This window comes from Podarcis tiliguerta, assembly GCF_965153285.1.
Source record: "Podarcis tiliguerta genome assembly, chromosome: 12".
NCBI lineage: Eukaryota > Metazoa > Chordata > Lepidosauria > Squamata > Lacertidae > Podarcis > Podarcis tiliguerta.
The window spans coordinates 6,445,393-6,470,168 of NC_139545.1; the positions used below are offsets into that span (position 1 = coordinate 6,445,393).

The 24,776-nt window shown below is 44.6% G+C and overlaps 1 long non-coding RNA gene across 2 annotated transcripts in view; it reads left to right on the forward strand.

Annotated features, from left to right (window-relative positions):
- The window catches only part of LOC310661319, a 78,425-nt gene that overhangs the window by 48,749 nt on the left and 4,900 nt on the right, over positions 1–24,776 (forward strand). The window lies entirely within an intron of this gene.

Below are 24,776 nucleotides of genomic sequence, written 5' to 3' on the forward strand. Positions count from 1 at the left end.
GTTATAAATTACCTGATATGTTACAAGCCAAAAAACGGCACTGGTTATCTAAAGTTCTGGAAAGGCACTCAATTGTCAGGTTGAAAGCCTAAAGTTAAAGAAGAAAATACAGTTTTATATACTTCTTAAAAATGATCTCAGGGTCAGGAATCATCAGTCATGCTCATATTTGTGGGTGGGGGTGTTCCAGATGATGGAGCTGCTTTTTTCTTTTTATCAGCAGAGCCCTGTTTCGCTTTAATTTGTGTATCTCAGGAGATATCGTGAACTGGTATGTCTTCTGGTAGTTGATCGCAGGAGAGAGGAAAAGTCCATTTAAAAATGAAAAAGTGTCCGTTTGCATTAACAGGCCAGCACTTTTGCCAGCTTGTAATCACACACCTGCCTGGTTCGGCTAGTTCCTCCTCATCGGTCTCTCTCTCTGTTTCTGATTCAAGTTCTTCTGCACTTCCGCAAATTACTTCTGCATTATCTTTCACATTTATCACCCACATTTTCTCCAAGGAGCTCAAGGGGGTGTACAGAGGTTCTCCCCTGTTTTACCTTCACTGCGACCCTGTGAGGTGGGTTGGGCTGAGAGTGAGTGACTGTTCCAGTGAGCTTCATGTCGGGATTTCATAGAATCATAGAATCATAGAGTTGGAAGAGACCACAAGGGCCATCGAGCCCAACCCCCTGCCAAGCAGGAAACACCATCAGAGCACTCCTGACATATGGTTGTCAAGCCTCTGCTTAAAGACCTCCAAAGAAGGAGACTCCACCACACTCCTTGGCAGCAAATTCCACTGTCGAACAGCTCTTACTGTCAGGAAGTTCTTCCTAATGTTTAGGTGGAATCTTCTTTCTTGTAGTTTGGATCCATTGCTCTGTGTCCGCTTCTCTGGAGCAGCAGAAAACAACCTTTCTCCCTTCTCTATGTGACATCCTTTTATATATTTGAACATGGCTATCATATCACCCCTTAACCTCCTCTTCTCCAGGCTAAACATGCCCAGCTCCCTTAGCCGTTCCTCATAAGGCATCGTTTCCAGGCCTTTGACCATTTTGGTTGCCCTCCATTTGGTTGCCATTTTGGTTGAACCCTGGTCTCCCAGGTCCTAGTCCAACACTCTAACCACTACACCACACAGGCTCTCTATGTAGCCCAAACCCAGGCACAAGGGTATGAGCAGACTTAGGGTAACCCCAAAGTTTGCAGACCGTGAGAAAAAGCTTCGGGTGGGAAGAGACCCAAACTGGCCAATAAGGACTCAGTGGCCGCTGATGGGCTGACCAGGAAGTGGAAATTGTAAACCAGGTGGGAGAGGGAAGAGAATGGGGTGGCTAGAAAGGAATGAAGAAAGAGACACGCAGATATAAAATAGGTTTGGAGAAGCATCTTATTCTGTGGATAGGTCATTTCCTGTTTACACTGAGAAGTTATTTTTATGTGTCCCCAGGGACAGAAGTAACAGTGCTGAAATAAATGGTTGAAATAAATAATGTGGACCACCCAAAATCAAAAAGGTACTGTATTTTTCTTTTTTATATAAATATTTTTTATTGAATGATTTTATATTGCAAAACACAATACAGCCATACCACCACTAAATATAATTAAGAAATAAAAATTACATGTTGTTGTTGTTGTTTAGTCGTTCAGTCGTGTCCGACTCTTCGTGACCCCATGGACCAGAGCACGCCAGGCACTTCTGTCTTCCACTGCCACCCGCAGTTTGGTCAGATTCATGTTTGTAGCTTCGAGAACACTGTCTAACCATCTCGTCCTCTGTCGTCCTCTTCTCCTTGTGCCCTCCATCTTTCCCAACATCAGGGTCTTTTCCAGTGAGTCTTCTCTTCTCATGAGGTGGCCAAAGTATTGGAGCCTCAGCTTCACGATCTGTCCTTCCAGTGAGCACTCAGGGCTGATTTCCTTAAGAATGGATGCGTTTGATCTTCTTGCAGTCCATGGGACTCTCAAGAGTCTCCTCCAGCACCATAATTCAAAAGCGTCAATTCTTCGGCGATCAGCCTTCTTTATGGTCCAGCTCTCACTTCCATACATCACTACTGGGAAAACCATAGCTTTTACTATACGGACCTTTGTTGGCAAGGTGATGTCTCTACTTTTTAAAATGCTATCTAGGTTTGCCATTGCTTTCCTCCCAAGAAGCAGGCGTCTCTTAATTTCGTGGCTGCTGTCACCATCTGCAGTGATCATGGAGCCCAAGAAAGTAAAATCTCTCACTGCCTCCATTTCCTCCCCTTCTATTTGCCAGGAGGTGATGGGACCAGTGGCCATGATCTTCGTTTTTTTGATGTTGAGCTTCAGACCATATTTTGTGCTCTCCTCTTTCACCCTCAATAAAAGGTTTTTTAATTCCTCCTCACTTTCTGCCATCAAGGTTGTGTCATCTGCATATCTGAGGTTGTTGATATTTCTTCCAGCAATCTTAATTCCGGCTAGGGATTCATCCAGCCCAGCCTTTCGCATGATGAATTCTGCATATAAGTTAAATAAGCAGGGAGACAAAATACAGCCTTGTCGTACTCCTTTCCCAATTTTGAACCAATCAGTTGTTCCGTATTCAGTTCTAACTGTAGCTTCTTGTCCCACATAGAGATTTCTCAGGAGACAGATGAGGTGATCAGGCACTCCCATTTCTTTAAGAACTTGCCATAGTTTGCTGTGATCGACACAGTCAAAGGCTTTTGCATAGTCAATGAAGCAGAAGTAGATGTCTTTCTGGAACTCTCTAGCTTTCTCCATAATCCAGCGCATGTTTGCAATTTGGTCTCTGGTTCCCCTGCCTCTTCTAAATCCAGCTTGCACTTCTGGGAGTTCTCGGTCCACATACTGCTTGAGCCTTCCTTGAAGAATTTTAAGCATAACCTTGCTAGCGTGTGAAATGAGTGCAATTGTGCGGTAGTTGGAGCATTCTTTAGCACTGCCCTTCTTTGGGATTGGGATGTAGACTGACCTTCTCCAATCTTCTGGCCACTGCTGAGTTTTCCAAATTTGCTGGCATATTGAGTGTAGCACCTTAACAGCATCATCTTTTAAAATTTTAAATAGTTCTGCTGGAATACCATCACTTCCACTGGCCTTGTTATTTGCAATGCTTTCTAAGGCCCATTTGACTTCACTCTCCAGGATGTCTGGCTCAAGGTCAGCAACCACACTTCCTGGGGTGTACGAGACATCCATATCTTTCTGGTATAGTTCCTCTGTGTATTCTTGCCACCTCTTCTTGATGTCTTCTGCTTCTGTTAGGTCCTTACCACTTTTGTCCTTTATTATGGTAATCTTTGAACGAAATGTTCCTTTCATATCTCCAATTTTCTTGAACAGATCTCTGGTTCTTCCCATTCTGTTGTTTTCCTCTATTTCTTTGCATTGCTCATTTAAGAAGGCCTTCTTGTCTCTCCTTGCTATTTTTTGGAATTCTGCATTCAATTTCCTGTATCTTTCTCTATCTCCCTCGCATTTTGCTTGCCTTCTCTCCTCCGCTATTTGTAAGGCCTCATTGGACAGCCACTTTGCTTTCTTGCATTTCCTTTTCATTGGGATGGTTTTCGTTGCTGCCTCCTGTATAATGTTTCGAGCCTCCATCCATAGTTCTTCAGGCACTCTGTCCAGCAATTCTAAATCCTTAAACCTGTTCCTCACTTCCACTGTGTATTCATAAGGGATTTGACTTAGATTGTATCTTACCGGCCCAGTGGTTTTTCCTACTTTCTTTAGTTTAAGCTTGAATTTTGCTATAAGAAGCTGATGATCTGAGCCACAGTCAGCTCCAGGTCTTGTTTTTGCTGACTGTATAGAGCTTCTCCATCTTTGGCTGCAGAGAATATAATCAATCTGATTTCGATGCTGCCCATCTGGTGATGTCCATGTGTAGAGTCGTCTCTTGTGTTGTTGGAAAAGAGTGTTTGTGATGACCAGCTTGTTCTCTTGACAGAACTCTATTAGCCTTTGCCCTGCTTCATTTTGAATTCCAAGACCAAATTTGCCAGTTGTTCCTTTTATCTCTTGATTCCCTACTTTAGCATTCCAATCCCCTATAATGAGAAGAACATCCTTCTTTGGTGTCACTTCTATAAGGTGTCGTAAGTCTTCATAGAATTGGTCAATTTCAGTTTCTTCAGCACCAGTAGTTGGTGCATAAACTTGGATTACTGTGATGTTAAAAGGTCTGCCTTGGATTCGTATCGAGATCATTCTGTCATTTTTGAGATTGCATCCCAGTACAGCTTTCGCCACTCTTTTGTTGACTATAAGGGCCACTCCATTTCTTTTACGGGTTTCTTGCCCACAGTAGTAGATATGATAGTCATCCGAACTGAATTCGCCCATTCCCGTCCATTTTAGTTCACTGATGCCCAGGATGTCAATGTTTATTCTTGCCATCTCATTTTTGACCACATCCAACTTACCCAGGTTCATGGTTCTTACATTCCAGGTTCCTATGCAATATTTTTCTTTACAGCATTGGACTTTCCTTTCGCTTCCATGCATATCCGCAACTGAGCGTCCTTTCGGCTTTGGCCCAGCCGCTTCATCAGCTCTGGATCTACTTGTACTTGTCCTCCGCTCTTCCCCAGTAGCATGTTGGACGCCTTCCGACCTGAGGGGCTCATCTTCCAGCGTCATATCTTTTATATGCCTGTTGTCTTTGTCCATGGAGTTTTCTTGGCAGGGATACTGGAGTGGCTTGCCGGTTCCTGCTCCAGGTGGATCACGTTTGGTCCAAACTCTCCACTATGACCTGTTCATCTTGGGTGCCCTGCTCGGCATAGTTCATAGCTTCTCTGAGTTCTTCAAGCCCCTTCGCCACGGCAAGGCAGTGATCCATGAAGGGGAAAAATTACATACATCAATATTTAGTTTGTTGCTTGTTATTTACCGTCTTATTTCCTCCCAAACATTGCATACAAAAACACACATATGTGCAGACACCCACACACCCACACCGGCACACAAAATGATAATAATGAAACTAAATATTTTTTATCTTCCAAAATCTTTTCTTCATTTCTTCAACTTTGACTTCCTGTCAAGTCCCTTTGCATATATAAGGTACTGTATTTTTCTGTGTATAACACGCCCCCATGTATAAGACGCCGCCTATTTGGGGGGAATCCAAATTAAGAAAAATGGGGGGAGATTGGCCCAGAGTTGTTGAGCTTCTTTTTTGGGGGGTGGCCCAGGCTTGGTGAGCTTTTCGGGGAGGGGGATTGCTGAAAATTGCTTGTAGAAGACGAACCCCAATTTTTTACATAGTTTTTTAGTAAAAAAAACCCCCAACCCTCATCTTATACACGGAAAAGTACGGTAACTAGTGAAATACTGGTGCTTGTATTTTTCTTTGGCAATACGAGGTGACCTTGCTGGTCATCATTTGTTTTCGTTTAAAGGGGTGGGGCTATGAGGGAGGGGGTGTGGTCTAAGGAGGAGAGGGAGGGGCTAAAGGCCACCTGAGAACCTGCTCCTGATTCAGACTTGCAGCCAAAGCTCCTCAAATCTCATCTCTGGAGAGTGTTTCCAGAGGGACTCTCTTCTCCAAATCTGGTGCATGTCTTCACCCTAAAATCTCTTGTCCCTTTAGACAAGATTGAAAGATTGATGGGCCTTTTGATGGCTGCTAAGGGGCCTTGCGGTTGCTGACTTTCTTTGTGAAAGTGCCCTCCTTCCCTTCACACCTATTCTTAATGTAATTACATTAAATAGGTAGAAGAAAGTTTGCCTTCCCCCTCCTCCCCATTGAGATTATTACTTTTCAATCTGCGTTAACATGATCTTACAGTTGACTGAGCACTCCCCTATGACCTTTCTTGCCTTGGGAACAGCGCCCGCCTTAATTGACAGTTGGGATCGTGAGCTCTGCTGAAGGGAGATTAGCAGTGGCTTAGCTAATTAGTATTTAAATGTTTGCTAATGTTGTAATGGGCTTGCCAATGGCAATCTTATTAAAAACTGATCCAAAGGTTTTTCCCCCCTTAGTTTTACAGAAAAGGAAAAGAAGCTTTTTTTTGAAAATAAAAGAGAAACGTCCAATTACATTTCTTTTGATTACATCACCCTACATGGAACAGCAGGAGCTTTGAAATTTTTTATTATTTCATTGTTTGGTTATTAAATTTATATGCCGCTCTTTATCCAGGGATCATAGGGCAGTTTACAGTATGTTGAAGGGTTATCCAAACCCTGAGTGATCTGAAGGCAGCGCTGAACAGGGAAGTTTTTTAATGTTTATTGTTTTATTTTGTTTTATATATGTTGGAAGCCACACAGAGTGTCACACCCTGTCAGATGGGTGGGGTATAAATAGGATGGTGATGATGATGATGATGATGATGATGATGGAATAAGATGTCTCTTTTTTCATCAGAGAAATGTTGGAGGGTAAAGGTAAAGGTAAAGGGACCCCTGCCCATTAGGTCCAGTCGTGGCCGACTCTGGGGTTGTGGCGCTCATCTCGCTTTACTGGCCGAGGGAGCCGGCGTTTTTCTGCAGACGTGGTCATGTGGCCAGCATGACAAAGCCACTTCTGGCGAATCAGAGCAGCACACGGAAACACCGTTTACCTTCCCGCCAGAGTGGTACCTATTTATCTACTTGCACTTTGACGTGCTTTCGAACTACTCCGTTGGCAGGAGCAGGGACCGAGCAACAGGAGCTCACCCCGTCGTGGGAATTCGAACCGCCGACCTTCTGATCGGCAAGTCCTAGGCTCTGTGGTTTAACCCACAGAGGGTCTGTAGGCTTTCCACAAGTGGACATTGGAGGGTGGGGAGGGCCTGGCTTCCCAGGAGGGAAAAGGGCAAAGTGGTTGGGAGGCCAGAACTGTGCAGGCGCCAATTGGTTGGCCAATTGGTGTTAAAGAAGAACAGAACTTTCTTTATGTATGCTACAACAGCAGCAAGAATACTCATCGCGAAGTATTGGAAGACACAAGAACTACCCACTCTGGAAGAATGGCAGATGAAGGTGATGGACTACATGGAATTGGCTGAAATGACTGGCAGAATCCGAGACCAGGGAGAAGAGCTGGTGGAAGAAGATTGGAAAAAATTTAAAGACTATCTACAGAAATATTGTAAAATTAATGAATGTTAGAATGATGTTGGTTTGAGGTTAAGAGGTTTTTAGCAATAACGTTATGAAAGAATATGCAAAAATGGAATGTTAACAGGTGGAAAGTTAAAGCTATAATATATTAAGATTAAGATTAAGATTAAGATTAAGGTAAAGAGGGAAAGGATTTGCTGAATAAATAAATTGAATTGGAATACAAAGAGGGGAGGTGTGGGGAGGTCCGAGAAACAAGCAAATGCAAGATATGTTATGAAGGATTGAACTGTTTTTAATTGTTTTTTATTTTTGTATTTTTCTCTTTTTATTTTTCTCTTTGTGGAAATCTCAATAAAATATTATTATAAAAAAAAAAAAACAGAACTATGTAGGCGCACCACCACTTTCCCCACCCCCTGCTGCCTTGCCCCTCCCCATCCTGGTGACAGTAGTGATGACATTGGCAGGAAACCAGCATTTGAGCTCCACCACACCGGGGAAGTCACTTCTGCAGTTCTCTCTTTATCTGTTCTAAAGGGGTTCCTGCTCAGAATGTTGCTTCTTCTGTTAGCATTGCTTCTGATTGGCTCCATCCAATCCCGCAAGGCCTGGGGATTTCTACAGATATACATGGGGGTGGGGGGGGGGAGTTTTGACGCTGGGTAAAAATGTGGCTAGTCAACCAAGCTTTAGACTAAGCAGCATTCCTTGCCACCTTGGCATAGTTATGTTCTCAGTATAGTCTTAATGTTTATTGAAGTTGCATGTAAATGGACTATTGTTTTATTGTATTTTAATGTTTCCAGCTCTGGGGTTGTGTGAGCAATCAAGAGTGGATTAGAAATACTTTATATATTTTATAAACCCAGTATACCTGAAGGAGCGTCTCCACCCCCATCATTCTGCCCGGACACTGAGGTCCAGCTCTGAGGGCCTTCTAGCAGTTCCCTCACTGCGAGAAGCCAAGTTATAGGGAACCAGGCAGAGGGCCTTCTCGGTGGTGGCACCTGCCCTGTGGAATGTCCTCCCATCAGATGTCAAAGAGAACAACAACTACCAGACTTTTAGAAGACATTTGAAGGCAGCTCTGTTTAGGGAAGCTTTTAATGTTTGATGGATTACTGTATTTTAGTATTTTGTTGGAAGCCACCCAGAGTGGCTGGGGAAGCCCAGCCAGATGCATGAGGTATAAATAATAATAATAATAATAATAATAATAATAATAATAGTATTTTTATTGAATAAATATTCATTAAACACATAAATATTTGAGTGAATAAATATCATTTTAGCAGTATCTGAAGAAATGCCATTTCTTGATAAAATAAATATATTATTTCACCAACTCTCCTCGTATTTCTATTTTCTCTACGTATCATAATATTTGTCTGTTTAACTCATAATTTCAATCACTAGTCATCCAAAGAAGGCAGTTTTATCATCGGTTTGTGATGTTAAACCACACACACACACACACAACTTCAACATCCTCAGGTGAAACCTCACCCTTTATAAACCCTAATAAGATAACTAGTGAATCGAATGGCAGGTCAATAGTACTGATAATTTTATTGATTTCAAACTGGAATCTATTTGAATGCATCTGACACTACTGGAACCATTTATAATAGGAATAAACGCATCTGAAGCCTGGAGAGCTCACCTGGTTAGAGTGTGGTGCTGATGATGCCAAGGTTGCAGGTTCAATCCTTGTATGGGACAGCTGAATATTCTTGCATTGCAGGGGGTTGGACTAGATGATCCTCAGGGTCTCTTCCGGCTCTTCAACTCTATGAATCTATGAACCAATCTGGCCAGTCTGGGCCAGCTTGGAGCAATCTAATCATTAGCTTTGAGGAGTCATGAGAGATTTACTGATGAGACTGTTTGTTGTTGTTTAGTCGTTTAGTCGTGTCCGACTCTTCGTGACCCCATGGACCAGAGCACGCCAGGCACTCCTGTCTTCCACTGCCTCCCACAGTTTGGTCAAACTCATGCTGGTAGCTTCGAGAACACTGTCCAACCATCTCGTCCTCTGTCGTCCCCTTCTCCTTGTGCCCTCCATCTTTCCCAGCATCAGGGTCTTTTCCAGGGAGTCTTCTCTTCTCATGAGGTGGCCAAAGTATTGGAGCCTCAGCTTCACAATCTGTCCTTCCAGTGAGCACTCAGGGCTGATTTCCTTAAGAATGGATATGTTTGATCTCCTTGCAGTCCATGGGACTCTCAAGAGTCTCCTCCAGCACCATAATTCAAAAGCGTCAATTCTTTGGCGATCAGCCTTCTTTATGGTCCAGCTCTCACTTCCATACATCACTACTGGGAAAACCATGGCTTTAATTATACGGACCTTTGTTGGCAAGGTGATGTCTCTGCTTTTTAAGACGCTGTCTAGGTTTGTCATTGCTTTTCTCCCAAGGAGCAGGCATCTTTTAATTTCGTGGCTGCTGTCACCATCTGCAGTGATCATGGAGCCCAAGAAAGTAAAATCTCTCACTGCCTCCATTTCTTCCCCTTCTATTTGCCAGGAGGTGATGGGACCAGTGGCCATGATCTTCGTTTTTTTGATGTTGAGCTTCAGACCATATTTTGTGCGATGAGACTGTTTAGGGAAGCTTTTAATGTTTAATAGACTATTGTATTTTAATATTCTGTTGGAAGCTGCCCAGAGTGGCTAGGGAAACCCAGCCAGATGGGCAGGGTATAAATAAAATAATAATAATAATAATAATAATAATAATAATAATAATAATAATAATAGTAGTAATAATAATTACTATTGACGCACAGAGAGAGAGCATTGCAATTCATTGTGTCATTCTGTTAAGTGCGGCTTGTTAGTGAAAGGCCAGCCACTCTGGAGCCCACAGAACAGTAGAACTAAAAACGTGGTCTGTGATGTCGCAGCATCTGGTGATAGCTGGACTTTTATTCCCAAAAGGCATCAGTAAACTTTATAACTACTGGACTAGACTGTTGCAGCTGAATGTCTGCTACTGCCCTCTAGTGGACAGAACTGATGCATGTATTAGCTTTTGAAGAGGGTCTGTATTTGCTTCTGCCAAAGCAGCATGATATATAACAACGCTGAGCTCTCTGTCGAGTGAAGTTATTTCAGAGAGCAAGCAAACAAAGGCTATGTTTTAGGCAGAAGTGCCTCTGAAAGAGCAGGAAAGAACAAGAGTCAAGGGTGTGTGTGCTTCTATTCAACATCCTATAGCCTTACTTTTAGGAGGTCGGAGTTGACTGTCATGGCTTTCTCACTCAGGAAATCAAAGTACTTCTTGATGGCAGTGCACTATCAGTGTTTAACATATGGGTGAATCTCATATGGGTTACATTCTGGGGACAGCATATACAGCCACATCACATATAGTAAGCACATTGGGTTCAATGGCGGGTGGGATTACCAAAGTCTTTCTTCCCAGATGCCCGTCCCTTTTGCCCCCGTTTTAATTATCTTTTGACAAGTGCATAAAGCCGAATGTGTGCAAGTTTAAATGCTTGAAAGTTACCTGTATCTGCATTTTAAGCAAAAAAAGTCAGTGCCTTCTGATCTGAATTAAAGTCTGTGTCATAATGGCAGAATTAGAGATTGGTAGCAGAGCAAGGGCCCAAGCTCTGGCATAGTTGGACAGAATTGGCTGCCTCGCAGTGTTTCACTGTTGGGCTGAGCCTGTCTTGGGAACCCTGATTTGGGCTGGATCTGCACACAGGGGGAAAAACACACTATAAGAAAATCAGAAATTAGATTTATATAGCAACAACAACAACAAAAAAACCTATGGAAAAAGCATATAAAAAATTCTTGCTCTCTGGCGCCATCTGGTGTTGCATGTTTATAGTGCATGCAAATCGTTTCTTTACTAATGTTGCTGAGTCTCAGATGTACCTGTAAATTATAGAAGTGACTTATCAAGTGCAGAAAAGGACATTGTTGTTGCCCGGGCCATTTATTTGACCCAGATCCCTTCTGGTTTGCATGGTCAAAGTTGTAAGACATCATCAGAGGCAGATTTCGGGCAGCGCAATTTGTTCTGTCACACTCGGTGCCGAGCCTAGGGGGCGCTGCAGGGCGTCACAACTATGACATAGTGAACTGAGCAGAACGGAAGGTGAGAGGCGGGAGGCACCGAATTTTGGCCTTGCACAGGGCGCCGCTGAAATTTGAAAGATCAAAGTTCGTCCCTGCCATTATCAAGGGGGAGGAAATAGGCTCAAACTGATAAGTCTTCCGAAGGCTTCTAAGGAGTTTGGAAAACCAATGACAAAGAAAAGACATGGCCTGTATGAACCAATATTTATGTAAAATATGCTATTGAGGGCTAGAAACCTGCTTTTTTAAACATGAAAGCTGACCATCAGTACATTCCATGCTTCTTGTGCAATGTCACAGAATCATGTAAAATGCGAGGGCCCAGCTATGCGACATGTTTTTGTTTGTTTGTTTTAAAATCAGTCCTCGAGCAGAGACCTTTGTAATGGAATTCCTTATCTAAGACTAATGAAGGTCTGCAAAAAGAACGAGCAGTTGCAGAAAAGACATAGTGGACCTGGTGGAAACATTTTGTCAGTCTCCAGGTTGAGGGCCAAACTATTACGCTGGAGATCTTATTCATCTCTCAAATTAAAGCAACAATAAATTGCAGCCATGGAGATGGGGTGCTAATTTGATTGGGGAAATGGTTCAGGGACTGGGATGTTTAACTCTTTCCCCTCTGCCATTTCCCCACTTCAAATATTTCCCCTCAAGCTGCAATTTTCAATGAAATAGCAGCTGGAGGAGGTGACGATTTAGCTTGAGGGAAGGCAGGGAAAGGGTTAAATCTCCTCAGCCTCTGTGCTATGCCCCTGGTCAAATTAGCAGCATCACAGTTGAATTTCCTTTTAAAAAAATAATAATTAGGAGATCAGTCATGGATCTCCCTGCATAACATACCATCTGGCTCCAACACTTGCCGTTTTGCCCATTTTGAGTGAAAATCCAGGTCTGCCATCTCTCTCTCTGTGTGTACAAAGTTCAAAGTGCCAAACGAAGGTAGTGTCAGCCTGATGAAACCTGGTGGCACTGAAAGCTCCTAAAGGGTGCCATTATTTTAGATAATTTCAGCTCGATTTTCTGCTTCGTTGAAGGCACAAGAAAGCTCTCCACCCGTTAAATGTTTTGCACAGCCAAGTGTTAAATCGCTTCATATCAGAGCTGAACCTCAACCTCATCACCCTTAATCTTTCTGATTGGTTACGTCTTTGCTTTCTGTCTGAAGACTGAGAATCCGAGCGCCAACAATCAGCACATCAAGCTGTTCTGGTCTTGGAAGAACAGCCGTCCCATTCAGAAAGAACTCATTCACATTTGTGTTTCTCAAGGATGGACTCACAGCCTGAATATACGCCGTGCTGATTCACATTCGTGGCTGTCCTCACCTGAGGAGGAGCCATTGGAGAGTTGGTGGACAGACTGAACCAGGGGCGGCTGAGAAATCTGATTTCAAGGCAAGCCTAAGTCAGTCACACTTCCTGAAACAATACGCGAAGCAAAACACAACCTTTCTACCAAATTCACGCTACCCTGAATTTTGCAGCGAAGCAATGCATATGGAAATGCATTAACGAGAAATGGATATAAGGGTGAAAACAGCGCACAAAAATGTGGGGGGAAATTGTTTTGCAAAAATGTGTAATCAGTCCAAAAAATGCATACAAGAATGAGAAATTTGCACTAAAATGCTAATGGATTTTTATGAGGACTTAAAAAATACAGTCTCAAACCGATGTAGAAATTTTGGAGTGGAACTTAAGATTGGTAAAATGAGAATGTGAGGGAAACCAAAAGTGTCAGCTTTGCCTATCCTAGGCTGAACGCATGTAGGCTGACTGAATGTGCGGAGGCACCAATTCAGATGTGCCTGAGCCACTTCTCAAATGGCGCTCAGTCAGGCCCTGCTAGGCCTAAGGAACCACTGAATTCAGCAAACATAGCCGTGGTGGCCTAAAATGGATGGCAGCAACAGAAAAGTCCAGCACTGTGTAACTGGTGTCTTTTGCTGAAGTCAGGTGACAACAACAACAACAACAACAACAATAATAATAATAATAAATTTGTACCCCGCCCATCGGGCTGGGTTTCCCCAGCCACTCTGGGCGGCTTCCAACAAAGATGAAAAATACACTAAAATGTCACATATTAAAAACTTCCCTGAACAGGGCTGCCTTTAGATGTCTTCTGAATGTCAGGTAGTTGTTTATCGCTTTGACATCTGATGGGAGGGCGTTCCACAGAGCGGGCGCCACTACTGAGAAGGCCCTCTGCCTGGTTCCCTGTAACTTGGCCTCTCGCAGTGAGGGAACCGCCAGAAGGCCCTCGGAGCTGGACCTCAGTGTCCAGGCAGAACGATGGGGGTGGAGACGCTCCTTCAGATATACTGGACCAAGGCCGTTTAGGGCTTTAAAGGGCAGCACCAACACTTTGAATTGTGCTCGGAAACGTACTGGGAGCCAATGTAGGTCTTTCAAGACCGGTGTTATATGGTCTCAGCGGCCGCTCCCAGTCACCAGTCTAGGTGCCGCATTCTGGATTAGTTGTAGTTTCCGGGTTACCTTCAAAGGTAGCCCCACATAGAGCGCATTGCAGTAGTCCAAGCGGGAGATAACCAGAGCATGCACCACTCTGGCGAGACAGTCTGCAGGCAGATAGGGTCTCAGCCTACGTACCAGATGGAGCTGGTAAACAGCTGCCCTGGATACAGACAAGCAGTATGAGACCATGGCAGCTTAAGATAAGAGAGGCTGAGAAGATCACCATTGAGCAGCATGGCTGGTGGTGGTGGGGAAATTACACACATGTGTCCCCCCCCCCCCCAAAGGTGCTGCTATTAAATGTGTCTATGTGACTTGGGCAAGTTACCCTAAAGTGGAAGATGATGGCAATTTGCAGGGGTACTGAGTACCCTTCCCCAAGGAAGATTCTGGTGTCCACCTCTGGATCCAGTTCCAGAATGCCATAAAGGTCTGGACACACCAGTCTCTTTGCTTCTCGTGAAGAAGGTGGCACATCAGTGTGTTTTGCATTGTTGTTGTTGTTGTTGTTGTTTAGTTGTTCAGTCGTGTCCGACTCTTCGTGACCCCATGGACCAGAACACGCCAGGCACTCCTGTCTTCTACTACCTCCCGCAGTTTGGTCAAACTCATGCTGGTAGCCTCGAGAACACTGTCCAACCATCTCATCCTCTGTCGTCCCCTTCTCCTTGTGCCCTCCATCTTTCCCAACATCAGGGTCTTTTCCAGGGAGTCTTCTCTTCTCATGAGGTGGCCAAAGTATTGGAGCCTCAGCTTCAGGATCTGTCCTTCCAGTGAGCACTCAGGGCTGATTTCCTTCAGAATGGAGAGGTTTGATCTTCTTGCAGTCCATGGGACTCTCAAGAGTCTCCTCCAGCACCATAATTCAAAAGCATCAATTCTTCGGCGATCAGCCTTCTTTATGGTCCAGCTTTCACTTCCATACATCACTACTGGGAAAACCATAGCTTTTACTATACGGACCTTTGTTGGCAAGGTGATGTCTCTACTTTTTAAAATGCTGTCTAGGTTTGTCATTGCTTTCCTCCCAAGAAGCAAGCGTCTCTTAATTTCGTGGCTGCTGTCAATTTCGTGTTTTGCATTACCTGAGACTAAACATATTCTACTTGTATATTGTTCCTTTACAAATGAATGCAAGCATCGGAACTAGATACAGAAGTACAGTGGTACCTCGGGTTAAGAACTTAATTCGTTCCAGAGGTCCGTTCTTAACCTGAAACTGTTCTTAACCTGAGGTACCACTTTAGCTAATGGGGCCTCCCACTGCTGACGCCGCATGATTTCTGTTCTCATCCCGAAGCAAAGTTCTTAACCCGAAGTACTATTTCTGGGTTAGTGGAGTCTGTAACCTGAAGCGTCTGTAACCTGAAGCGTCTGTAACCTGAAGTGACTGTAACCCGAGGTACCACTGTAGTGTCACCAAGTTCCCCATGTGCACTGTATATTTAAAGCAGCATCGTACCACATTAATCAGTCAGGACATCCCCCAAGGAATCTTGGGAGCTATAGTTTGTTTAAAGGCAATGCCTGTCCAGGCCTAGTATCTCAAGCCTTTTTTTTTTTTTTTTTAATGCCCAGGTGTTTTCAAAGTCCTGATGGAAGGCACAGGAACCTGAAAATTGGCATGACTGACCACTCCACCTTTAAAAAACAACAACAACACATTTTTGAAAAAAGCAAATTTAAAGGTGGACTTTCGTGAAACTCCCTGAAACTCGACCTCTCTGCAGGGGCTGCCATGTCCCCAGACTTCATGTCCTCATGTGAAAAAAACAAAAAACAAAAATGTTATGTCAATTTTAAAACATAAAGGTGACTAGCACAAAAACCACCTGAAATTTGGTAGTGTTAATCCATTCTGAAGAAGTGACCATGTCTTTAAACATCACGCTTCTGTGTGGAAAAAGGAGGAAGGTGTTGCCATTTTGGTTTTGCGATGCAAATCAATAGGATTTCTGGAGATTTGTAATTACTGGATTGCAATCTGGATTTGGCTCCTGGGTGTGTCAAAATGGGTCCGGATTGGTGCCAACCAGATTGGGTCCAATCCCAGATTTCCAAATGGGACCATAAAATTGGATGGGGGGGGGTTGTCAGTGCAAATACACTGAAAACGGGCAGTATTCCTCCTCCTGCCGGATTTCCCTGTTATGCCTGAGGAATAAAAAAACTTTTATGGCATTACGACAGCATTGATGACAAGAGTAATAATGCTCACAGTAATTAGGACAAGCAGGGATTCCATTTCCATTACACGAACCAATCGATTCCGTGCTTTAATGTCTCTCTCTTCTCTTTCTAAAAAAGTCCACGCTGGAGCTAAATCTCAAAACTAATTTTTTTAAAAAAAGTAGTTAACAGGATCTTTGGAAGCAACATGGAATTTTAAAATCGAATCTGTAATTTTACAAATGAAACTAATGTGATTTATATATCATACGCTTCCATTAAAACTGGGATGTCGTTTGGTCATGTCATCTCAGTCACATATAATAAAGGAATATATCCACCAGGGTTGCAGTTGCTTCTAAGGAACTTCCTTTAATTAGTTTATTTTGGGGGGAACAACTCCTTGACCTGGAGGCGGGATTGTGTTGCCATGGCCTTCCGTGGGGGGCTACAAAATGACAGGGCCTTTCCTTGCCTATGCTCAACAAGTCCTTGACTGTCACCAGAGCACCAGAATTAGCCATGGGGTGGAGTTCCTCTTGGTCCAGACTGCGAAAGACAAGACCTCAAAATGCAGAAGGGCGTTTCTTTGGAGCAGGGTGGCAGGGCCAAGGCTAGCTCCGCCCAGTGCGACCCAATCCTAAATGTCCAGCATGGATCCCTAACTTTCAAATAGGAAAAAGTGGGTTGACAATGACAAGGCCTGAAGGGATCCTGAGCACTTGATTCTGCAAGCTCATTCTTGAACCAGAACTAGAATTCTGATATCCGTTTAGACTGCCAATGTGTCTGGCCCTGTTGTAATGCTTGATGTTTTATTGTATTTTTAATATTCTGTTGGGAGCCGCCCAGAGTGGGGTATTATTATTATTATTATTATTATTATTATTATTATTATTTACCCATAACCTGATGTCACAAAGTTGCATGTTTCCCAGTTCCCATTCCACATCCTTCCTGTTGGCGGACTTTGGAGTGTGGAAACACACGGTCTACTGGATGCACAGCTTCTGAGGTCACCACTGCATGGAGATCCGGCCTCAAGGTTTTCTTTTTATATATATAATATTTTATTAAGTTTCCATTTTATAACATTTAAATCCATCCTTGTTCTTCACAGTAGTTTTTGCTCTTACGAGCTGTTTGACTTCCCTCCCTCCCGCCTCATGGTTACCATATTGCCTTTCTATGTCATAGCTTTTGTATCTTTTCCTGATTATCTTTCTTCAATTCAACTGTCAAATTTTTAAATAAATATAAGAAGGTATAAGTCATAGTCATTACATAGTCATTTTTAAATGAGTCCTGTTAGGGTTGTTAAATGTTTGCAATTGTCCTTCAAATATTGTACAAATTTACCCCCGTCTTTTTGGAAAGCTTGATCACGCTGCTTTCGGATTTTCCCAGTCAGCTTTGCCAATTCTGCATATTCCATCATCTTCTTCTGCCGCTCTTCAATTGTTGGTAATTCCTCTTGTTTCCATTTTGGGGCTAAAAGAGTCCTTGCTGCTGTAGTTGCATAAATAAATTTGAGCACAGAGTCTCAGGGCGCTGCAAGGGATGCCGCAAACTTTAGAATGGAGTGTGACAGGTGGGTGGCACTCAATTTTGGTGTCGCCTGGGGCACTGCTGAAATTTGAAACTCCAAGGTCTGCCGCTGACCAGGACGACAGATCCAGCCTCCAATAAAGGCATCACCCACTCAGTGCCATGAGCCTTATTTGCTCATGTGTTTCACAGAGTGTTTCGATTGGCATAGAGGAACGGATGTTAGCAACATCTGAAGGCATGCAAAGATGACAGCTATCACCCGACTCCAGCTGCTTAGTTCCGCCAGACAATATAGGAAATAAAAAATAATGGGGAAAAAGAAAGAAATTAACATACAATAATCCTTTTCTTCTTTTTCTTTTTTGCTGGGACACGGGTGGCACTGTGGTCTAAACCACTGAGCCTCTTGGGCTTGCCGATCAGAAGATTGGCGGTTCGAATCCCCGCGATGGGGTGAGCTCCCATTGCTCGGTCCCTGCTTCTGCCAACCTAGCAATCTGAAAGCACGAAGTGCAAGTATATAAATAGGTACTGCTCCAGCAGGAAGATAAACAGCATTTCCATGCGCTGCTCTGGTTTCAGTGTTCCGTTGCGCCAGAAGCGGCTTAGTCATGCTGGCCACATGACCTGGAAAAACTGTCTGCGGACAAATGCCGGCTCCCTCGGCCTGTAAAGCGAGATGAGCATCGCAACCCCAGAGTCGTCTGCGACTGGTCTTAACTGTCAGGAGTCCTTTACCTTTTTAATCCTATTTTTAATTGCAAACATTAGAATTTTGGCGCATCTGAGCCAGGGCTCATTACTAAAATTGCAAACTGGCAAAATTCATATTACAAACCAGCTAATGGTAAGTTTTGGTGACAGGAGGTTTCTGGTATGTGCCACGTCTGGTGGGTCACAAGGTGGGCAGGCATATTTGTGGCATAATTGTGACCTAACACACAGCAATGGCGCGTCAAAGATAATATTACAACTCCTCCCACCCCCGTCCTGAATGCAATGCTAAATCTCCTGTCATGCGTGGAATGTAATTACCATTAAGGTTGAAAAACGAGAGAGATGAGCAGCAGTGGCAGTTTTTCTCAGGTTTATGTAAACACGGCCTCCAAGGAGGAGGCTGGAATGCCAGAATCAAAGGGCCCCTGTCACATCAGCGCTCTAAACCTCTAAGCGGCCGCCTTGGAATCATCTGGCCTCGGTGAACACAGGGAGCCGATAAAAGCCTTGGCTGAAGCCAGCGCCAATCTGCTAATTTAAGAGGGAGATGGCCCTATAGTCGCTGTCCCTCGGAAAGTAGCAATTTTGGCACTTTTGTTCCTGGAAGAAAAAAAAGATTTGCTGGTTTAAAGGAACAACAAATGGCCAGGAAATAGGCAGGTTGCATTCCTTGGATAGTTAATACAGGCCTGGAGGCCACCCTTAGCTCTGATGTTGTGAAGACAGAATAGATATTTATGGTTGACTTTAAGTCAAGGTTAAAGGGCAAGTTCACTTGCGACATTCAGGGATGCATTTGAGCTCCATTTTGGGGAGTTGCTAATGACTTGTGGGGCTTTTTATCCCCAGATGCATCAACAGGTGCCTCTGATATGTCCAATGAGGCCAGAATTGAGCCAGGATGATGGAGGAGCAGCAGTTACAGGACATCACACAGGGGCGGATTTTTAATCTTTCGTATTACGACACTCTGTGTGAAGCCAAAATTTGGCCCCCCTCAAGGATCTGCTCAGTTATGGGTCTTCTTGATTTTCTGCCCCCTCAGCTCAGTGTCCTGTGAGGTGGGGTACAGCCCGCAGCGCCCTAAATCCAGTGCTCCACACTATTTTTTGCATTTTCAACCTTCTTCAGACCACATGCCAGTGTTGGGCAGGGTGAGAACAAAAGTGGTTGGCGCAACTAATGTACTTTTTACCTTTGCAGAGTAGTCTAGTGTCAGGAGCAGGTCTCAGAAGCAGGTCAGTGAACTCTTTATTTCAGGCTGACTCAGGAAGCCAGGATTAATAAGCACAGCAACCTTTCACAGTAGATCACGAGTAGGCAAACAAAGGCCTGGGGGCCGGATCTGGCCCAATTGCCTTCTCAATCCGGCCCGCGGACAGTCCGGGAATCAGAGTGTTTTTACATGAGTAGAATGTGTCCTTTTATGTAAAATGCATCTCTGGGTTATTTGTGGGGCATAGGAATTTGTTCATTCCCCCCCCCCCCCCAAAAAAAAAAATTACCGTATTTTTCGCTCTATAAGACGTGCCAGACCACAAGATGCACCTAGTTTTTGGAGGAGGAAAACAAGAAAAAAATATTCTGAATCTCAGAAGCCAGAACTGCAAGAGGGATCGCTGTGCAGTGAAAGCAGCGATTCCTCTTGCTGTTCTGGCTTCTGGGATAGCTGCGCAGCCTGCATGCGCCCCATAAGACGCACACACATTTCCCCTTACGCTTTAGGAGGGGAAAAGTGAGTCTTATAGAGCAAAAAATACAGTATATAGTCTGGCCGCCCACAAGGTCTGAGGGACAGTGGACCGGCCCCCTGCTGAAAAAGTTTGCTGACCCCTGCAGTACTGTAGATCATGCTCCTATGCAGCAGTTGTGGGGACTGAAGGCCCCATCGCTTTCCCACAGTCGCCTAAGCTTCCTTCTCCCCCAGATCTGAGACTCTGTCGCCATGCCTGTCTTTGCTCCACCCTCTTCATACCTCTTCTGGTTCTGGGAGATCAGCGGAAGGAGGTGCAAGGAGAGTCCTGAAAGCCAGAGAGAGAGCATTGAAGGGCTGCTCTTGGCCCCCAAGGCCTGAGTCACCCCGCCCCTGTGGGAAGGAATACCATTGGCTGCCTCCTTCTTTGGCAGTTCCTCCCTCTCGTCACCCACCATCTGGGCACGCTCAGAATTAGACCTTCTGCTCTCGTCTTTCTCTCTATCAAAATAGACGGCTGAGGTGTGCCAGGAGATCTGTGTGTGAGCACCAAGAGTGCCGGATCAGTTTTAGCCCAGTTGTGTGGAAGAGCCCATCAGGCTGGGACTAAGGTGCAGAGTTGCTATGAGGGGCCTGAACCCCCAGAAGTCAGCTTGGCATGTTTGCTTGCTTTTTGGCAGCTGGGTGAAGAGGTTAAGAGTGAGCTGTGGGCCTCTAGCCGCATCTCAGCTCTAAACTCAGGAGATATCATAGTTCAGTCCTTCTCAACCTCTGAACCTGAGGTCTCCTCAAATGAGGAGCAAGGGGAGTAGGACCTTCCAGTGGATAATAATAATAATAATAATAATAATAATAATAATAATAATAATAATTTATTATTTATACCCCACCCATCTGGCTTGGCTTGCCCAGCCACTCTGGGCAGCTTTCAACAGAATATTAAAATGCAATAGTCTATTAAACATTAAAAGCTTCCCTAAACAGGGCTGCCTTCAGATGTCTTCTAAAAGTCTGGTAGTTGTTTTTCTCTTTGACATCTGGTGGGAGGGCGTTCCACAGGGTGGGTGCCACTACCAAGAAGGCCCTCTGCCTGGTTCTCTGTACCTTGGCTTCTCACAGCGAGGGAACTGCCAGAAGGCCCTCAGCGCTGGACCTCAGTGTCTGGGTAGAACGATGGGGGTGGAGACGCTCCTTCAGGTATACTGGACTGAGTCCGTTCCCAATGATCCTGAGAAGCCATCGGATCTGGACACCTGTGCCCCAGGACAGGACAGCCCTGTAATGTCTATGGCAGAGCCATTCCTTGATCCAGAGCAGGATTTCAGAATGTTCTGGCCTAAAGCTAGAAGAGTCCATCTCAAGACTTAGAATTCTGAAAAGAAGAACACTGGTCTACATGCAAGGGAAGGAGCCCAAAGCAAACCTCTTCCTTGAATAACCATAGCCTCACTAAAGCTTCTTATTTCTAAGAGACCCAGTCATCTGAACTCGACAATCCTCACACCACTAGCCTGGCTTTCTGAGTGGCTCTCGTCTCTCCCAGGCACACAGCTGAGATGCTTCAGAGCTCCTGCCCAAGTGGCCACTGCTCCCAGGAGGCTACTCAGGAGAAGAGGGACTGCATGGGAACACCTCCTTGGGCCTGAATGAGAGCTAGGAAGGTAGAGAGCCTGGTCCAGCTCATGTGTAAGCTCCCAGTGTGACCAGCTTTATGACTGAAGCAACAGCACCATCCAAGCTCCAGATTTTCAGACTTGGGGACATGGACAGTAAAGTGCTTTTTGTTGCTTTAGTCACTGTTGGGGTTCTAGGGATTGCTTGTGCGTAAATTGCCTTCACTCGTGGCTGTCTTGCATGGTTGAACCCTTTCTGACAGAGCAGCCTCTATCTCGTGGCTGCCTCAGTCGCTGGCAGAATCCGTCAATGGGCGTTTCTTAAACCGCTTCCAACATAAAAGCTGCTTCACGCCCAGTCTCCTCCCCCGTTGCCTGCGCGAAAGCTTTCTGCGCAGGGTGGGTGTGGGCAACGGAGTACTCGTGCCCTCTCCGCTTGTCTCCTGCGAAGAGTCTTGTAGCCAGCTCTCCGCTTCCTCTATCTCCTCCCCTTCTCCACTGGTGTTACACTGATTTCCTTCCCCAGCGTATGGGCTATCCCTCCCCCTACTGGTGCCCTCTCCACCATCATCCGAGAGCCCTCTCACCTCCTCCTGCTCCGATGGCAGTTCCCTGACAGTCACACATCTTCAAAATGTAAATAGTAATACTACTGGCCTACCTTGCAAAAATATTGTGAAGATTATTGACATCTTTTACAGCAGGCATGGCCAAACTTGGCGCTCCAGCTGTTTTGGGACTACAATTCCCACCATCCCTGACCACTGGTCCTGTTAGCTAGGGATGATGGGAGTTGTAGTCCCAAAACAGCTGCAGGGCCAAGTTTGGCTATGCCTGTTTTACAGCATCTCACATCTGTTTTTGGATATACACCTCTTCCATTTATTGAGATGAGACATGGAAATCTGTTAATAATTGAACAGATGATTAGCTTATTCTAGGTATACAAAGTTGGTGTTTTCTGTTTGGAATTTTTTTTCGGGGGGGGGGAGGTTGTTTTGGTTTTTGCTATAGTACTTTCCACAGTCAAACAGATAAGCTACTGCTTAGTTTGAAAAGTGGCTTGCCTCTTCAGCAATTGGATTATTTTTATTTTGGTCCGAAACAGGAAGCAATACTCTTGCTACACACATCATTATATTGTATGTGCACATGCCCTTTCTTGAGATCTTGGCCATAACCACTGAAGCCAAACGAAATACATGCAAGGAATTTTCAAAATCAACATCTAAGTTGGTTGAAGATCTTCAGACTCATTCACAAGAGGTGTAACATGATGTTGATCAATAAGAACATTGCATCTAGCTTCTAAGTTGTGCCCTTCTCCTTAGCCCTCTGTCTTAGCTTATTCTAGGGAAGGGTAGGAGAGATTAGGTGCCTTCTAAACTGATTCAATTTTTATTAAAAATTTAGTTGGGATAAATGTATTAATGTAGGCTTGTAACACTCAAGTAGAGTAAAAATACCCCTGGGGCAGGAATTCTTCAGGAGAAGTGAGACAAAAATTGAATACTTTGGAGAGGGTGAGAATGTTCTTGTGTGTAGAAACCCTTTTTGCAATGTCACACAGCTAAACAGGACTTTTATCAAAGTGTACTGGCGATAAAAGCCTGGGATGGAGGAAGATATAAATGAAAAAACAAAGACTCGGAGAAAGGAGTCCCAGCTAATGAAGAGTAATGTCTTTGTTGATTAATTTTACTTCAGATGTATTTGGGGCTGCAATTAAGAGAGAGGATTTTTACTTCCTGCTAGCCTTTAGCTTCCTATCAGGAGTCTGTTTATTACTGATAAGTTCTCAAAAATTGCTGCAATGGTGGCCAAGACAGGCTGGTGGGGAGGGAGGCGGGAGAGAGTGAGGAGACAGGCAGAGTTGGAAAACAAAAATTCCTCAGAGCTTTCATCCTCACTGGAGCGCTTTTGCTTTTCGACTTCAGATGAGGCCTGTGAAAAAGGAGTTTCATTTTATGGCTCTCCAAAGTATCAGAAAACAACAGGGAGTCAGTCTGGTGAGATCTATCCTTCCTTCCTTCCTTTCCTCAAGAACTGATTAAATTGTTTAAAATATACCTTGGTATTTTGTTCAGTTTAAAACAAGTAATTTGTAATGTTACTTGTCTGGATAAAATCTAAATCGTATCAGTTGCCAAGTGTGGAACTGGATGGTGGGGGAGAAGGATTGGGGCATAATAATGATGAAATCTACCACGTTTTCTCATCTAGTGACCCAGAAAGCCAAATATAGCCCACCACCCATCTACAAATGGCCTACCAAGGGCTCTTGAGCCCTCTCATTTTTGCTGACTGCCCAGGACTGCTGAAACAAGGGGTTTTCAAACCACCTGGTAGGTCACTATATATGTGTAATGGTTCTAGGGGTTGCTCGTGCGTAAGTTGCCGTTACTCCTGGCTAGGTTGCCTGGTTGAACCCTTTTGTCTGGACAGCCTCAAGTTCCGTGGCTGCCTCAGTTGCTGGCAGAATCCGTCAGTGGGCGTTTCTTAAACCACTTCCAGCATAGAAGCTGTTTGACGCCCAGTCTCCTCCCACTCTGCCTGCGCGGAAGTCTTCTGCGCAAAGTGGGTGTGGGCAACGGAGTACTCGTGCCCTCTCCGCTGGTCTCCTGCAAAGAGTCCTGGAGCCACCTCTCCAATTCCTCCATCTGCCCCCCTTCTCCACTGGTGTTACGCTGATTTCCTTCCCCAGCGGATGGGCTACCCCTCCTCCTACTTGGACCCTTTCCACCATCGTCCTGGAGCCTCCTCTCCGCCTCCCGCTCCGATGGCAGTTCCCTGACAATATGGTTCATGGACTAGATGTGTTGTGGGACGCAAGTTAAACATAAGAACATAAGAAGAGCCCAGGATCAGGCCAAGGGCCCATTTAGTCCAGCATCCTGTTCTACCACAATGGTCAACCAGATCCAGATGCCCTTGGAAAAGTGCAGCAGCACAACACTTGCCACACTTGTGTTCCCCAGCAAATGGTAAACAGAGGTAGACTGTTTATTACGGTGGAAGCAGAACATAAGCACAGTGGGTAGCAGCCATCAATGGCCTTTGGTCGAGGTCTCCTTTAAAGCCATCCAAGTTGATGGACATCACTGCATCCCATGGAAGCGAATTCTGTTGTCTAACTATGAGCAATGTGAAGAAGTGCTTTCTTTTTTCTCACCTGACTCTTCCAACATTGAGCTTCATTGAATGTCCCTGAATTGTAGTATTATGAGACAGGCCTGACCACTTTCCAGACCCTCCAAGTGTCCCTATTTTCCAGGGACAGTCCCAGATTTACAGAAGCCATCCTGGTTTCTGATTTGATCCTGGAATGTCCCACTTTTCCTTAGGAAAATGTAGGGGAAATATTGTAGGGTATGGAGTTATGCTACCCTGAGCCAAGGAAATAAGT